The following is a 6,744-nucleotide window of genomic DNA, read 5'->3' on the forward strand; positions in this document are numbered from 1 at the left end:
ACGTAGAGAGCAGCGAGCACTCTGGACATAGAGAGCAGCGAGTACTCTGGACATAGAGAGCAGCGAGTACTCCGGACGTATACAGCAGCAAGCACTCCCCACGTAGAGGGCAGCGAGTACTCCCCACGTAGATGGCAGCGAGTACTCTGGCAGTGAGTACTCCCCATGCAGAGAGCAGCAAGCACTCCCCATGTAGTGAGCAGCAAGTACTCCCCACGCAGAGAGCAGCGAGTACTCCCCATGCAGATAGCAGCGAGTACTCCAGCAGCGAGTACTCCCCACGCAGATAGCAGCGAGTACTCCCCACGCAGAGAGCAGCGAGTACTCCAGCAGCAAGTACTCCCCACGCAGAGGGAAGCGAGTACTCCAGGAGTGAGTACTCCCCATGTAGCCAAGGCTCACACCTTTTCAGTGAAGTGTGAACTTGTGGATGCAGACAGCTGCTTCTGACCAAAACAAACAGGAGAGTGAAGACAATGTAGCCAGCGATATTGAGATTCCTGTTTCTGGATAATGTACTGTCTGGTGGAAATGGCTGCACATGTGCAGTGTGAATCGGTTGAGTGATGGGGATCAGTTTGATACAGCGTTCTTGCGAAACCAGCACTTTAGGGAGGCCAGCACTTGCCTGCTGTTGTTTTATGGCTTTCCTGAATTCACAGGAAGAGTGGAACTGTTGTTTTTATTTCTCTCTGGGGCTGCCTCGTTCATGCAGGAAGAAATTCTCTGAGTTCAGTGTCTTGGGTCCAGTGGCAGGTCAGCCATTCAGTACAAAACCATTCAGCAGCAAAAGCAGATCGCAGGGAACTGAGAATCCCCAGCATTGTAATGAAAAGATTGGGTCTCGCTCCTGCCTGGTGAAGTGATCTAATGTACCCTGTAAATCACGAGGAACGAGGTCATCTCCAAAAAAAAAAAACAGGTCTTCACATTCCTCGTTTCACACAACTGCGAGAAAGAACAGTCATGGTAGAGGAGACTGTCTTTCAAAAAAGTGTGCACAACTAACTTCTTATTTTATCTGACTGGCAAAATATTTCTCCTCCTTGCACAGCGGGAGGAGTGTTTCTAACATCTGCGAGTGATTGTGTTTTTTTTTTAAACTAGATTTTTGTTTTAATCTGAGTTTGTCTCTTCTTCCCGTCTCCCCATCTGCCTTACAAGCCTGAACACTGTAACCTCTGGCTGCAACTATAATACCCTCCAGTTGTGTGAGGGGCCCTGTCAGCAGAACCTGTGTCATGAGGTGCTCCCGATCACCATGGTACAAGACTGAACCTCACCTCCCTTACTAGACTGGGAATGTATCCTCCATTATTTAGGGATAGCAAGAACTGCAGATGCTGGAGTCATAGATAACACCGTGTGGAGCTGGAGAAACACAGCAGCATCAGCAGTGAGAGAAACAGAATTAATGTTGTGAGTCCAGTGACCCTTCTTTGGAAACTTTCAGCTGTTGCATATTATTGTGATCGCTCGAAATGTGGTTTTCTTGCATTCGATGCAGGGAGCAGAAGACAAATCAAAAAGTCAGAAACACACCTCTCTTTAAGCAATATTCTGTAGGACCAAACAACCCTAAAATAAGGGTGCTAACACAGTGTGGAGCTGAATGAACACAGCAGGCCAGGCAGCATCCTTCGTCAGAAAAATTTTTCGTTTTTCTGAATAAGGGTCCCAACCCAAAACGTCAACTTTCCTGCTCCTCTGATGCTGCCTGGCCTGCTGTGTTCCTCCAGCTCCACACTGTTATCTCCCTTATTTTAGGGTTGTTTGGTCCTACAGAATATTGCTTAAAGAGAGGTATGTTCCTGAAATTTTGTTTTGTCTTCTGCTCGCTGGGTCGAATGCAAGGATACCACATTTCGAACAATCACAATAATATGCAACAGTGGAAACTTTCCAAAGAAGGGTCACTGGACTCACAACATTAATTCTGTTTCTCTCACTGCTGATGCTGCTGAGTTTCTCCAGCAGTTTCTGTTTTTGCTGCAAATCTCCAGCAAATATTTTATAAAATCAGAGTCATACAGCACAGAAACAGGCCGTTCGGCCCAACTCGTCCATGCTGACCAGGTTTCCTAAACCAAACTCGTCCCATTTGCCTGCGTTTGGTCTATATCCCGCTAAACCTTTCCTATCCATGTACCTATCCAAATATCTTTTAAATGTTGTGATTGTACTTGTCTCAACCATAACCGCTGGCAGCTCATTCCATACACGCACCACCCCCTGTGTGAAAAGCTTGTCCCCTCAGTACCCTTTTAAATCTTTCCCCTCTCACCTTAAACCTGTGCCCTCTAGTATTGGACTCCCCTACCCTGGGAAAAAAGGTCTTTACCATTCACCTTATCAATGCCCGACCCATCGTGATTTTGTAAAGCTCTATAAGGTCACACATCAGCCTCCGCTCCAGGGAAAAATGTCCCAGCAGAAAGTAGGTGCTGATTCGTTGGCTGTGGTTGAGGTGTTGCTTTCTGTATAGCTATGTGAGTCTGCAGACTGCCTAAGCTCCATAGCAACACTTCAGCCAATCAGCATCCTCACCCCCCTCCTGTAGTACAAATTGCTGTGATGGTTAGAAATTTGGTATTCTTGCATTTGTCCTGATTGAGTACAGGATGAAAAGCTTCAGAAAGTTATCTCTCCTTTCAGCTGCCACTATTCCTTTGAAACACTTGTTACACCTCACTAACAAATACAAAAGCAAGCCTAATGTTCAGGAGATAACAAGGTGTAGAGCTGGATGAACACAGCAGGCCAAGCAGCATCAGAGGAGCAGGAAGGCTGACGTTTCGGGCCTAGACCCTTCTTCAGAAAATGTTCAGGAGCTGATTTAGCAGATGAAGGTGTTCTGTGATTTTGTCTATTTATCTAAATGTCATCCATGAGTGAATGTAAGCTTACAGGTAACTTGTTGAATTCTGCCAGATCATTTTGTTAGTGGCCGTGATTCAGTTTGCAGTTCACTCTTGGTGGAGTGTTTATGTCTGGAGAGATTTTGTCTCACTGCTGACTCAAAATGTTATGGGTTCAGGTCCCACTCCAGGAACCTGAGCCTATATCCTAAACTGACAGTCTGGGTGTAGTACTCAGGACCTGCTGTGTAGTTGGAAATATAACTTCCTGAAAAGACATTAAAATTAGCCCCTGAGATATGAAAGATCCCATGGCCACCATTTCAAGAAAAATAAAGGGGCTCCCCCTGGTGTCCTGATCAATATTTATGCCTCAATCTACATCATAAAAGTAGATTACCTGGTGTTATCACTGAATAAGTGGCTTTACATTTCCTACCATAGATTAAAACAAACTGCACTGTATATTTTATTTCTGATTTTAATACCTGGGATAGAAATGGAAGAACACTGTGAAGACTTGGAATGGCCGCAGCGATCCCTTGACCACAGGTTGGTCAAGTTTTGAAACAAGATAGTACGAACCGAAACTACATTTCATCGAATGCCACTGAAGCTCCGCAGCTTGGGGAAACCCAAATCACCTGTTTTTATTTACACCCTTTTGTGAATTTTTCATTGTGTTGAAGTTGTAACCTCACCTGCAATGATTAAACCTGAAGAAACACAACCTCAGCAGGTTAATTTACACAAACAAGCTCATCTTTCAAGAACAAGGTGTAGAGCTGGATGAACACAGCAGGCCAAGCAGCATCATAGGAGCAGAGAGGCTGACGTTTCGGGCCTAGACCCTTCATCCCAAAACCAGCCCAGCTCGTCCCTGCCTCCCTAACCTGTTCTTCCTCCCACCTATCCCTTCCTCCCACCTCAAGCCGCACCCCCATCTCCTACTGACTAACCTCATCCCGCCCCCTTGACCTGTCCGTCCTCCCTGGACTGACCTATCCCCTTCCTAACTCCCTACCTACACTCACCTTTACTGGCTCCATCCCCGCCTCTTCGACCTGTTTGTTTCCTCTCCACCTATCCTCTCCTCTATCCATCTTCTATCCGCCTCCCACTCTCTCCCTATTTATTTCAGAACCCCCTCCCCCTCCCCCTTTTCTGATGAAGGGTCTAGGCCCGAAACGTCAGCCTCTCTGCTCCTATGATGCTGCTTGGCCTGCTGTGTTCATCCAGCCCTGTACCTTGTTGTCTCTTATATTGTCCTACATTGTGTTTTGACTTGTGTACAAATTGACTTGAGAACAGACTCCAGAAGGGGACCTGTTTGCAACCCAGGGACTGCCAGTCCATCAAACAGAAACAAACAGCTGGTGCAAGGGTTGTACAAAATCCTTCTCTCCCTTCCTTCTGTGCCGAGGCTGTTGACTTGTGTTAGAGGCTGGTTTAACTGGCAGGAACATCCTTCACTTCCTCACCCAACTGTCCATTACTCCCGCACAACATAGAACATAGAACATAGAACATTACAGCGCAGTACAGGCCCTTCGGCCCTCGATGTTGCGCCGACCTGTGAAACCAATCTGAAGCCCATCTTACCTAAACTATTCCATTATCATCCATATGTTTATCCAATGACCATTTAAATGCCCTTAAAATGGGCGAGTCTACTATTTTTGCAGGCAGGGCATTCCACGCCCTTACTACTCTCTGAGTAAAGAACCTACCTCTGACATCTGTCCTGTATCTATCACCCCTCAATTTAAAGCTATGTCCCCTCATGCTAGCCATCACCATCCGAGGAAAAAGGCTCCCACTGTCCACCCTATCTGATCATCTTGTATGTCTCTATCAAGTCACCTCTTAACCTTCTTCTCTCTAACGAAAACAGCCTCAAGACCCTCAGCCTTTCCTCATAAGACCTTCCCTCCATACCAGGCAACATCCTGGTAAATCTCCTCTGCACCGTTTCCAATGCTTCCGCATCCTTCCTATAATGCGGTGACCAGAACTGTACGCAATACTCCAAGTGCGGCCGCACCAGAGTTTTGTACAGCTGCAACATGACCTCATGGCTCCGAAACTCAATCCCTCTACCAATAAAACCTAACATACTGTATGCCTTCTTAACAACGCTATCAACCTGGGTGGCAACTTTCAGTGATCTATGCACATGGACACCGAGATCTTTCTGCTCATCCACACTACCAAGAATCTTACCATTAGCCCAGTACTCTGTATTCCTGTTACTCCTTCCAAAGTGAATCACCTCACACTTTTCCGCATTAAACTCCATTTGCCACCTCTCAGCCCAGCTCTGCAGCTTATCTATGTCCCTCTGTAACCTGCAACATCCTTCCGCACTATCCACAACTCCACCAACTTTGGTGTCATCCGCAAATTTACTAACCCATCCTTCTACGCCCTCATCCAGGTCATTTATAAAAATGACAAACAGCAGTGGCCCCAAAACAGATCCTTGAGGTACACCACTAGTAACTGAACTCCAGGATGAACATTTCCCATCAACCACCACCCTCTGTCTTCTTACAGCTAGCCAATTTCTGATCCAAACCACTAAATCACCCTCAATCCCATGCCTCCGTATTTTCTGCAACAGCCTACCGTGGGGAACCTTATCAAACGCTTTACTGAAATCCAAATACACCACATCAACCGCTTTACCCTCATCCACCTGTCTGGTCACCTTCTCAAAGAACTCAATAAGGTTTGTGAGGCACGACCTACCCTTCACAAAACCGTGTTGACTATCCCTAATCAAATTATTCCTTTCTAGATGATTATAAATCCTATCTCTTATAATCCTTTCCAACACTTTACCCACAACCGAAGTAAGGCTCACTGGTCTATAATTACCAGGGTTGTCTCTACTCCCCTTCTTGAACAAGGGGACAACATTTGCTAGTCCCACCCACACCCCCACAGTACGAGGAGTGGATGTTAAAATGTATTAAATCAATGACTTGGCCAATTTGTTGATAACTCAAAAGGTACGTATGTAGGCAAGTAAGCTTAGATAAGGGCATATTTGCTGAGATTGCCAATTCCTCTCTCTTTGAGAATGTTCATGATATTTGGGAGACTTAGCTTCAGAGAGCAGACCTAAAGAGGCTGACGACCATACCCAATGTATAGGAACTGAGAGGAGGCAATGAGTGTAGGTGAGGTGAGAGTCCAGAGTATGGTGGGTGAGGAGATTGCTGTGGTAAAGTCAAGATTGGGAAGTTTGAGGAATTGTAAATGACAATAAGGATTTGGAATCCACTGCATTGAGGAAGGACAGCAAATGGAGTTGGATGAGGACTGTGCGAGATTACTGGGGTACGGTAACAAAGTAGATAATTTACTGAATTAATAAACCAAAGTCCCATATTACTGATCCAGAGATCTGAGTTCAAATCCCACCACAGCAACAGGGCAAGTAAAATTTGATTGATTATATTAATTTGGAATGAAGCAGTTTGTTTCCCAGTCATCATTATTAAAACTGTCAGATTGTTCTAGAATCCCATTTGGTCTGTGAGTGTTTTCCAGGGAAAGAAATCTGCTGTCCTTCCATGGTTTGTCCTCCATGTGACCCAAGGCTCGGAGCAATGTGGTTGATGTGTAAATTTTGTCTCAAAAGGCCTAACCAGCCATTCGATTGTATTCTAGCAAATGGCTCACCCCCGAAATAATTCCACAGAGGCTGGCATCCCATCACCAAGTCACCCTTTATTTACAAGTGGAGAGCCCTTGTCACTGATCCAGCTTCCTCAGAGCCAGCTCTCAGAGTGAGCAGAACCTCTGATCCTCCTGGTTATATCTGTCAGGCAGGGCTCCCTGATTGGACCAGGTTAACAGCCCCAATCAGGGAACTCAT

At 45.8% G+C, this 6,744-nt stretch overlaps 1 protein-coding gene across 1 annotated transcript in view; it reads left to right on the top strand.

The window, feature by feature from the left end:
- Nucleotides 1-6,744, top strand: part of LOC125486778 (coronin-2B-like) — a 104,185-nt gene that overhangs the window by 74,144 nt on the left and 23,297 nt on the right. The gene's annotated exons all lie outside the window — the stretch shown is intronic.

This window comes from Rhincodon typus, chromosome 33 (assembly GCF_021869965.1).
Source record: "Rhincodon typus isolate 14 chromosome 33, sRhiTyp1.1, whole genome shotgun sequence".
Classification (NCBI taxonomy): domain Eukaryota; kingdom Metazoa; phylum Chordata; class Chondrichthyes; order Orectolobiformes; family Rhincodontidae; genus Rhincodon; species Rhincodon typus.